This window comes from Macrotis lagotis, chromosome X, assembly GCF_037893015.1.
Source record: "Macrotis lagotis isolate mMagLag1 chromosome X, bilby.v1.9.chrom.fasta, whole genome shotgun sequence".
NCBI classification, from domain to species: Eukaryota; Metazoa; Chordata; class Mammalia; order Peramelemorphia; family Peramelidae; genus Macrotis; species Macrotis lagotis.
In genome coordinates, this window is record NC_133666.1 from 628,034,685 (window position 1) to 628,046,210 (window position 11,526).

At 40.7% G+C, this 11,526-nt stretch overlaps 1 pseudogene; it reads left to right on the forward strand.

Moving 5' to 3' along the window:
- The first annotated feature begins 1,923 nt into the window (after window positions 1–1,923).
- On the forward strand, window positions 1,924–9,938 carry LOC141499468 (ubiquitin-like FUBI-ribosomal protein eS30 fusion protein; annotated as a pseudogene).
- Window positions 9,939–11,526: the final 1,588 nt, after the last annotated feature.

Below are 11,526 nucleotides of genomic sequence, written 5' to 3' on the forward strand. Positions count from 1 at the left end.
TCCATATTTTTCCACCTTTGCCATTGCTGATTGCAACTCCCTCCTTTCTTATTTCTCCACTACCATGTACTCTATTTTCTCTCTCCTTTCACTATGACTCTGCTGTAGGGTAGCTGAGTGGCACAGCAGACAGATCCCTGGTCCCGGGTCCAAGAAGCCCTGAGCCCCCCATACCACCCTTTAGGCCCAGAATCCACCTGGCCTTGTGGTCCTGGGCAGGCCTTCCATTCCCAGCCCCTTGCAAGAAGTAAGAAAGAAAACATGTTATATCTGGCCACTCTCCCCCCATGGTCCATCCTCTCCTCCTTTATTCACATCCCCACCCCTTCCCCTTGCTCCCCCCTCCTTCTTACTCCAGATGTCTATACCCCATTGAGTATATTTGCTGTTTCCTCTCCTAGCCATCTCTGATGAGAGCAAAGGTTCCCTCATTCCCCCTTGCCTCCTCCCTTCCATATCATTGCCTTCTGGTTTCTAATAGAACAATAGTTGAACTTTCTTTTGAAATAGGTATTTTAACCTAATTGTCTTTTTTTGTAATCCTATATTTTCTATTTAATTTTTTACCTTATAAGAATATTCTGACAAGGGGTTCAGTCTACCAAAGAGGTCCACAACCTCACTGTCTTGTTTGGTGAAGTCTGCAGTCCCTTTTGGTCCAATTTTTTTACAAAGATGATTCTCAGATCTTATCTCTAGCTTTCCTGAACTCCAGGTCTGTAAAATCCAGTGCCTCTTAGACATCTTGAAATGGATGTCCTAAAGACATCTTCAAACATGTCCAAAAGAAAACTTACTGGCTTTTCCTTTTATAATCAGCTAAGTGGTGCGGCATTTATAGAGTGCTAGACCTAGAATCAGGAAGACCTAAGTTCAATTTTGAACTCAGATTCTTTTTTTTTTTTTTTTTTAGGTTTTTGCAAGGCAAATGGAGTTAAGTGGCTTGCCCAAGGCCACACAGCTAGGTAATTATTAAGTGTTTGAGACCAGATTTGAACCCAGGTACTCCACTGTACCACCTAGGCACCCCTTGACCTCAGATTCTTCATAACAGCATGAACCTGGGCAAGTCCCTTAACCCTGTTTGCCTCAGTTTCCATATCTGTAAAATCAGCTGGAGAAGGAAATGGCAAACACTCCCATTATTTTTGCCAAGAATACTCCAAATGGGATCAGGAAGAGTCGGACACGACTGAACGACAATAACAATCTTCCTATTTTGATGGAGGACACCATCATCTGATACCCAGTCTTTGGTGTCATTCTTACTCATACTAACCTCAGGTATTTTCCTTTCTACCTTCAGTGCAGCTCTCATATAGGTCTCTTCTCCATTTATACAGCTACCACTTTGGTACAGACCCTCATGACCTCCCACTTGAACTGTGCAGTAGCCTGCTCCTTGATCTTCCTGCCTCAAGGGTCTTCCCACTCCAATCCATCTTCCACTCAGTTGCTATCTAAAGCATAGGTCTGACTGACTCTCCTCCCACTCAACCTGTAATGACTAAGCAAGCTCTGCATAGCATTGAAAGCCCTTTCCAGTCTGGCCCCTTTCTACCTTTTTGGTCTTTTGCTTTTCTCCCTCTGATTCTCCATGGTCCACTTATATAGGTCTGCTGGCCTTCTTGCTATTCCTTGAACACATCTGAAATCTACTGTGCCTAGAATGTTCTTTTTGACTTCAATCTTTTAGAATCTTTCCTCTCTTCAAGCTTGGCTCAAATGCCAGTTGTAAGGAGACCTTTCCTGACCACTCAACTGTTAGTGCTACCTTCCTCGATGAGAGTCCCAGCCATCTTCTCTGTATCTTATTTATTTGCATGATTCTCCCAACAAAATGTAAGCTCCAGGAGGGCAAGGATTATTTTTGCCTTTATGTCCCAGCACTCTTAGCACAAAATGGCTATTGATTGATTAGTCATGGAGCTAATGGCTACTTGGGAAGGTAAGTCTGAGGCCCATGGAGCTGTCAGAACAGATCATTATTCATAATAGCAGCTTATTTAGACGAAAGAGGCAAGGTTTTATAGTTAGAGCTGGACTTGGAGTCAGGGAGATGACTTCAAATTCTGGCTGACTAGCTGCACAAGACACAACTTCTATTCAATGTAATAAATGCCTATTCTGTGCTAGGTTCTAAGAACAGGAAGACACAAAACACCATTTGCCTTTCAAGGGAGAAGGAGCAATATGTTCACAGATAAAAGTAATGCTTATGGGGGAGGCATGTTTTTACAGGAGGTGGTAATTGAACTGAGCCCTAAGAGGAGCCACTAAGTGCCAACATGGTGAAGGGAAAGTGCCCACAGAAGGAAGCACCTTGCTTTTCAAAAACAGGAACATGGAGGAGTAGGCAGGATTAAGAAAAGCATAAGGATATTGAGAAAAGATGCTGCATGACTTCGGACCAATATTTTTCCCTATTTGGACCTCACTTTTCTTTCAAATGGGATTGGGCTGGCTTTTCTAGCTATCAGATGCAGGCTTCCAAAGAAGTTGGTTTTAAGAAGTAGCAGAAAATAAAGTGATGCTTAACCCCACTGCCTTGCAAAAACACCTTAAAAAAAAGAAAAGGTGATGTTTGTCCTTTTTTTTTTTTTTTTGCTAGGCAATGGGGTTAAGTGGCTTGCCCAAGGCCACACAGCCAGGTAATTATTAAGTGTCTGAGACCAGATTTGAACCCAGGTACTCCTGATTCCAGGGCCGGTGCTTTATCCACTATGCCACCTAGCTGCCCCTGTCCTTTGTTTTTGAAGAAGACCATGACATCAGAGAGCATAGGGAATTGAATTTGAGTGACAGGGTGCTGTACTAAGTCTCCAGCCTCTCTCTCCTCCAGAGCTATCTGAGTCCAGTGGCCAGACAGGAATCAGGATGAATCCAGTGATCCTGGATGTGAGGGTGATCATGGTTAAATGACTTCCCCAAGGTCACACAGCTAGTGTCAAGTGGGACCAAATTTGAACTCAGGTCCTCCTGAATTCAAATCTGGTTGCTCTATCCATGGCTATCTAGCTGCCCAAAGTGGAAAATAAAAGGGAGTCTGTTGATCAGATCATGGTGACTTTTGACAGATATTTTGGGTTGGACTTGGTTTTTTATTTTTTTTGCAAGGCAATGGGGTTAAGTGGCTTGCCCAAGGCCACACAGCTAGGTAATTATTAAGTGTCTGAGGCCAAATTTGAACTCAGGTACTCCTGACTCCAGGACCAGTGCTCTATTCACTGTGCCACCTAGCCACCCATTAACATATTTTGGGAGCTAGATAGTTTGCATTATTTTCCCCAAGGATCTTTGAAGAATCTGAGCAAAGAATGCTGAGGAATATTATATGAATGTGAGGAAAATGTACATGTGTATATATAAATATATAAAATATATATATATATACACACATATACCCACACATATAGGTGTCCTCTGGTGATGCCATACATAATGTTTTCTGCTACTCAGAGGCTGAGCAACTCAGGGTATTGTCATCCATTGGTTGTGGGAAAGATTCTGTTCTCCAGCCAGAAGCCTTTGGGCATTTTAAAGTATGTTTTAACTTTTCTGCTTGGGGTCTCTGGTTTAAATTCTGACTTGAATTATAATCTAAGAGGAGATTTGGAGGGAAAGGCTGAATGGTGGGCATAGAGAGCTTTGTTCTTCCTATCAGTAATGAAAATCATTCCACTATCTATCTCAATCTGGTCATATCAGTCCTGCTCCAAAATTTGACAGCCCCTATTACTTACCAAGTCTAGTTCAAATCTAGTATCATCTCCTAGACCTTCCATATGATAGTATATTATTCTACCTTTCCAGCCATATTTCAATACTACTCTGCAGACACTGGGCTGCTCCCTTTCCCTGAAATGCCCTGTAATTTGCATCTGTTCTTCTGCCTGGAACATGTCCCCTTTCTTCACCTATTGAATTTCTACCCACTGTTTTTTTAAAAAAGGGAAGAAACAACATAACTTTAAAATAAATAAGAATACCTTAAAAATATATATATTTAAAATAAAATATAACTATATAAAAACAATAATATATATAAAATATAAATTAAAAAGTTATTTTTCATTTATGTAATGCTTTCTATATTATGAAAGACTTTTATATCCCATTATCTTATTTGATTCTCACAATTCTATGAGATGGGTCTTACACACTATTAGGAATTTTTTATGAATGATAAAACTGAGGCTCAGAGAAGTTAAAATGATTTGCTCAAAGGCACATAATTAGTAAGGCAAAATCTATGACTAGAACTGGGGTCTTCTAGTTCCAAATCAGAACTCCTTTCAACAGTAGCACAATTACTCCCCTAGAAAAATCAACAGTTTTGCATAAATTTATCTCTGGATTTGAAATTTCCTAATAAGTTTTACAGGAGACCCTATAAAACAAAGTTCTTCCCACCAATGTTCTTTGCATTATCAAGTAATTCAGCATCAGACATTGATATGATTTTAGTAATGGGAATACCATGAAAGAGGCTTAATCATATGTTTTGTTGCTGTACCCTAAGGACCATGGGACTTTTCCATCTGACTTGGAGCTAAAATCTGTATGTGTTGTTTCCCCCAGTGTTTGTGAGTTCCTTGAACTCCGGATTCCTTAGAAAGGCCTTACTTTTCTATTTGTCTTTTCAGAGATAAGTGCAACACACCTGTTTAAAACACGTGTCTTTTTTTCTTTTGGAGGGGATAGAGGTTAACCACCTTGTCTAGGTTCACAACTAGTGTCTGAGATCAAATTTCAATTCAGGTCCTCCTGACTCCAAGGCACCATCCAGTTTCACCAATATATACTTTTTCATTTGTTTATACAGGGCACCTGAGAATTTTGACTCTTTGAAAGCCCAACTTAAACAGCCCACATTATTTTCAGTAGTGATTTTCTCTTCTTTCCTCTTCATAAAATAGTTTCACGCATCTCAAAAACAATTAGCCTCTGTAATTGTGCATTAGTTAAGAATCTTAGCCTCTCCTTGAATGTGAGGTACAGAAGGACAAAGGTTAAATAACCATAAATTTAATGTAAATCATGTACACTTCCCAAAGCAGAGAGTGCTCTATGTTAAGGGTCCTTAACCTATGTATTTGGGGATTGCTTTTTCAATATTTGGTAACTCTTTCAAAATCATTGGCTTCCTTTTTAGTCCTATATACTTTATGGTATTTAAAAGCATTCTAAGAGACTTTTTCAAAAAAGCCTTTAGTGGTATATGATCCTTTGAATCTCCTACAGTTTGAATTGTAGGGTTTTGTTCATGGTAGAAATATGAATGAGGTCACTGAAGCAAGAAAGGAGAGGTTGAGGTTAAGAAATAGTGGAAAATTAGGGTAGTTTGTGATCAGATAATGGTGAATTTTGATGGATATCATTTTGGGAGCTATACAGTTGAAATTTTTTCCCCCAAAGATCTGCCAAGGACTTGTTTTCTCTCTTATAATCTATTTTCTTCCTCCATAAAAGGAAAGGGAATTTCATATGTCTCAGCCATCATCCTTTCCTACCTTTCCTGAAAACTAGGATCTTTGGAGAATGCAAATGGCAAAACTGTCTCACTTGGCAACAGTTGAGAGAGGTTCATTTTCTCCTCTAGTTGATAACTGTGCCAAATTCTTCTCCTCAAGAATCAGATGTGTTTTGAGTGGTCTATCTTACCCGTTCTTTTTTTTTTTTTTGCAAGGCAATGGAGTTAAGTGGCATGCCTAAGGCCACACAGCTGAGGATGGATTTGAACTCAGGTAGTCCTGACTCCAGGACCAGTGCTCTGTCTGCTGCGCCACCTAGTGGCCCCTTATCTTACCTGTTCTTGATTAACAACCTTGCACCTCTTCCAAGAATGGCACAGTCCCCTGTTCTCTATCATTTCTTTTCCTCTGCTCTTCTTCCCTTACTTGGGACTAGAGCAAGGAAAAAAGCTGGTGAGCAAGGAATTTGTTTGTCATCTTTCCTCAGGTCAAATGACTCTTAAAGGAATCAATCAATAACACTTAAGTGTTAAGTGGGCAATGTTGGCACAAGAACAATGGAAGATGTGGAAGAAGATCCTCACCCTTGACAGTCTTTGGGGCAAAGAAATAAAATACCTATACCCAGAGAAGGCCTAACTTAGAATACTTAAAAACATGAATTCTTATTGGTATAAATAGAGGTAGACTCAAAGACCTTCAGAAAAAGAAACCATAGGTGCTGGGGGGCAGCTAGGTGGCGCAGTGGATAGAGCACCAGCCCTGGAGTCAGGAGGACCCAAAGTTCAAATTCAGCCTCAGACACTTAATAATTACCCAGCTGTGTGACCTTGGGTGGGACACAACCCTATTGCCTTAAATAAATAAAATTAAAAAAAAAACTATAGGTGTCATCTAATTCAACCCATTATTATATAGTAGAAAAACTGAGAATTCTACCATTTAATTGAACTTACAAGCTAGGGGGGGGGGAGATTTATGAACTCCTGACCATATTTTTATTACTTCCCAAAACAATTGCAAGAGGTAAGCATAAGTCAGGGACTACTCCCAAGTAATGTTCTCTATGATATACAAAGTATAGCTAGGGGGATCCCCTTTTCTCTTTTCCAGAGTCTCTTAAGTTTGTGGGGCACACTGGAAAAAAGACCAATTTGCCATGGTCCTATGAATGGGAGGAATCAGCATTGGTTAGCTAGGTGAACCTCAAATAATCTGAAAGAAATCCAAGATTTTCTACTCCCAGTCTTGGGGATGGTGATTGGTTTGTCCCATTTTCATATGGTATGTCTGAATGAATAGAGCTAGATTTCAGTGAGATGTCAAGATGCCAACTTTGTTTATTCAGGAAGTAAGACATTTACTTATGGGAGATGAGAAACTCTGCTAAATGTGAAGTAACTCCTAGCCTTAAAGTAGTTACTGGTCTATGGTAGAGATGAAGGTGAGTGTACATGTCAACAGAAGAAACACATAGCAAAAAAAAATGAAACAGAGAAGCACTTAACTTCTCCAACTCCTAACTCAACCATCACTCTAAAGGGACAACCTTGCTCCTTTCTTTACTGAGAAAATAAAGGTCATCCTTCATGAGCTCAGTCAGGTCCCTTGCTTCATTTTTTTTAAAGCTCTTATAGCCCTTCCACATCCCTCTTATTCTTTTTTCGAGTCTCAGAAGAGATGACCCTCCTTTTGAAAACTAACCCTTTGATTTGTGCTCTCTGTCTCATCCACAACTTTCATAACCTTGTTCCTTCAATCATCTCTTCTTTTTCATGAATTTTCAGTCCTCCCCTCTACTGAAGCAAAATCAGAGCAGCTAATAGCTTGATTTGTCTTAATAATTTCATCCTTCAGAAGGTGAAAGCGTCAACAAGAAAAATTCTATTCTGACTCATTCTCAGCATTAGAAAGGAAACAGTGGCTGAGTTGGAAACAAGGGAAACCTTGGGAGAAAATGAGCTTATTTCTTTAATTTGTGATAGGGAAGGTGAGGAAGATAATCTGACAGTCTGACAATTCTGATCATTCTAGACTTTGAAAGCAGATTTTTAAAAGCTTCACAGCAAAGATAGGTAGGATCATATGGACAAATTCCATAGAGGAAGTCGGCCAAATTAACCCTCAAGAAATGGTAGCAGCACAAAGAGAAAAATTCAGACAATGAGGAAAAACAAGTTGTATGAATAGATTAATGTGGATTCACAGAAAATAACCAACAACACAAAGGGTATTTATTTTTAGCTTGAAATAAGAATACTGCCCAGGGTGGGTAGGACAATAAGCAGACAACAAAGAGTAAACAATTGCTCAATTCTTAATTTTACTTTTTTTTCTTTGCTAAGGACAATGACCTCTGAACCAGAAAAGGAAGAACCAGAAATGACTAACAGAGATTTGATAACTCAAGATCAATAAGGGGACTATAAGAGAGCATTGATTTGGATGTGATAAATTTAAGTCATCTGGCCCAAATGAACAACATATTTAGGGACTTAAAGAGTCAGCTGGTATGATTTCTGAACCACTGTCAAGCATAATCAAAATATCTGGGTAAATGAGTGAGGTACTTCAGACCTTGAAAAGGTCAAATGTTCTGATTTTTTTTAGATCTCTTTTTTTTTAGGGTTTTGCAAGGCAAACGGGGTTAAGTAGCTTGCCCAAGGCCACAACAGCTAGGTGATTATTAAGTGTCTGAGACTGGATCTGAACCCAGGTACTCCTGACTCTAGGGCCGGTGCTTTAGCCACTATGCCACCTAGCTGCCCCTCTGATTTTTTTTTTAAGAGAAGAGAATGAAATCTTAAAAAATTGAAATCAGTGATCTTGACTTCAATGCTTGGAAAACTTGAAAACGCATCATTAAAGAAATGGTTAGTGAGCCAAGACAAGAAAGCAATGATTAACGAGAGCTAGAATGGCTTCACCAAGAACAGATTTTGCCAGACTTTTTTTGGAGTGTAAGAAAATGTTTTTTAGAGTTAAGGTTATCTAGATTTTAGCAGTGAAAAATCTCTCAAGCTCCTCTTGTGGAGAAGTTGGAGAATTATGGGCTAGGTAATAGTACAATGAAATGGATTTAGAACTAGTTGAATGTACAAACCCAAAGAGCAATCATTCTATTCAACTTAGAAAGTTTCTAATGAAGTGCGCAGGGATCTGTGCTTTATGCTATTGAACATTTTTATGAATGTCTTGGATAAAGGCATGGATGGCATCCTTATCTAATTTGTAGATGACTTAAAATTAGGAGATATTTAACAATTTCAAGGTAGGGATTTCAAAAGTTTTGATAAATTCAGCTTAATAATTCTAGCCTAATAAGATTAAATTTGGTTGGGATGAATATGGCTGATATAGTGGATAGAGAAGTGGGCCTGGAGTTAGGAGTGATCCGACTTCAGACTCCCTGGGCAATCTGCCTCATTTTTATCATCTATAACATAATAGCATCTATCTCCTAGAGTTGTTGTGAGTATCAAACTGCCTGCCACCTAAAAGTGCTATGTAAATATTAGCTATTATTATTATATAAAATCTTGTTTTTGGTGTTGTTTGTCCTTCATTCTGGAAGACCACCCTGACATCAGGGAGGTGATACCAGGACAAGTACATGAATTGGATTTGAGTGAGCATGTGCTATGCTAAAGTCACCAGTCTCACTTTCTTCTCAGAAGCATTTTGGGTCCAGTGGCCAGATATGAATCAGGAAACTGGAGATGATCCTGGATGTAAAGTGTTATTTTGGGGTTCCAGAATCAGCCATACAAGTAGAAGATGGGGGAACCATAACTAGATAGCATGTAAAAGATCTGCAGTTTAACAGACTCCTTGCTCAATGTGAGTCAGGGTTGATAGAGCCATCCAAAAAGCTTGTATATCTTGGGTTGAGTTTTGACTTGGCTCCCAGGGGATGATACTTGGCACCCTGAGGGAGTGATACTGGGTTCAGCATGTTGTATTAAGGAAAGTGCTAAGTTGGAAAGAACCTGGAGGACAACCAGAATGATCATCAAAGGAGTTAGGGCTCTTTCTGGTCTCCATCTTTGCCGGGGCGCCACCATGCAGCTGTTTGCGCGCAGGCCCTGCACACCCTCGAGGTGACCTGGCGCAAAACCGTGGCCTAGATTAAGGCCCAGGTAGCATCCCAAGAGGGCATCGCGCCTGAGGACCAGGTGCTGCTTCTGGGCGGCTCCCAGCGGCTCCCCACTGGAGGATGATGTTGTCTTGGGGCAGTGCGGGGTGGAGCCCCTGGCCACCCTGGAAGTGGCTGGCCGCATGCTGGGAGGTAAACTCCACGGCTCCTTGGCCTGAGCTGGAAAAGTGAGGGGTCAGACTCCCAAGGTGGCCAAGCAGAAGAAAAAGAAGACTGGACATGCTAAGAGGAGAATGCAGTACAATCAACGCTTTGTCAATGCAGTGCCCACTTTTGGCAAGAAGAAGGGCCTCAATGCCAACTCCTAATCCCTGGTAGTTCCCCTCTGTCCCCAATAAAGCCAATACTACTAAAAAAAAGAGTTAGGGATGGGAAAGTTCAGTGGGGACCTTGAAGGGATGTGAAGAAGGGGTCAGATGTATTGTTGAAAAGAGCAGCAATCCAGGGCGGCTAGGTGGTGCAGTGGGTAGAGCACCGGCCCTGGAGTCAGGAGTACCTGAGTTCAAATTCAGCCTCAGACACTTAATAATTACCTAGCTGTGTGGCCTTGGGCAAGCCACTTAACCCCATTGCCTTGCAAAAAAAAAACACTTTAAAAAAAAAAGCAGCAGTCCAATGGGAATTCAGGAAACCCTTGTACACAATCGTGGATAGATTTCCCTCACAAGAGGCATTGCAGTCATTTGTTACTTCATGAGTATTCTGTCAGAAGAGGCCTTTCAGCTCCTCAAAACTTGTGTTCCTACTGGCTCCCTCACTCAGTCCTGTTTTCTTGGCTTCTTTCAGATCTCAACTAAAATTCTATCTACTAAGAAGCCTTTCCTTGTCCTCCTTAGGGCAAATGCTGTTCCTCTACTGACTGTCAGCTTATTTTGTATGGATCTTATTTGGACATAGCCGTTTGTATGTTGTCTCCCCCTCTAAATTGTGAACTCCTTAAGAGCAGGGACTGGTTTCTGTATCTCCAGCACCTGGCACCGTCTTGCACTGATTGACTGGGCAACAAACCTATTCTCTTCTAAAAGAAACAACCTCTCCCAAACTCCAAACTTGACCCTTGTCCCTTTGATCTCAATACTCCTTTAGTCTATCTGCCTTGTTGTCTTTTTTTTTTTTTTTAGGTTTTTTTGCAAGGCAATGGGGTTAAGTGGCTTGCCCAAGGCCACACAGCTAGGTAATTATTAAGTGTCTGAGGCTGGATTTGAACTCAGGTACTCCTGATTCCAGGGCCGGTGCTCTATCCACTGCACCACGTAGCCACCCCCCTTGTCCTCTTTATTCTCTTCCCTACCAAACTTCTATGCTTGCTGGCTCTACTTTATCATTTATTTGCACCTTGCAATCTGGCTTCTATTCCTACTCTAACAATCTTTCCAGGGTCACAAATTATATTTTTGTCAGTATAATACCTTCCCTCCAGGCTACCTCCCCAGAAGGTTAGCAGTGAGTTTAATACTCCTCAAACTAAAGCTCAGGAGCTGCCCCCCCACTATCTCCTATTAACAATGAGCCAACAAATAAAATTAACTCAAATCTAGGTATTGTAAGAATAGTAACTACAAAATATTCTTCACACAAGTCTGAACTGCACTCTTCCACCAGAACACACAATGTTCATGGGAAGCATAGATACAATGGTTACAATGATAGTGAGGAACACATGTGGCTAAGGCAACTTATGTCTCTGGAACTGCATGGATGGTATTGGTAGGCTATGTTCTAGGGGATCACAAAGGGTGGGACATGACTAAACAACAAGTCCTTTAATTGTGGCTCTGTGCACCCTCTTCCTTGGTGATCTGATTGACTTCCATAGTTTTAACATCACCTGTACACAAATCTAAATCTCAAAAGCCTGCTAGATTTCTCCACTTGAATCACAGAATTAAGAATCTC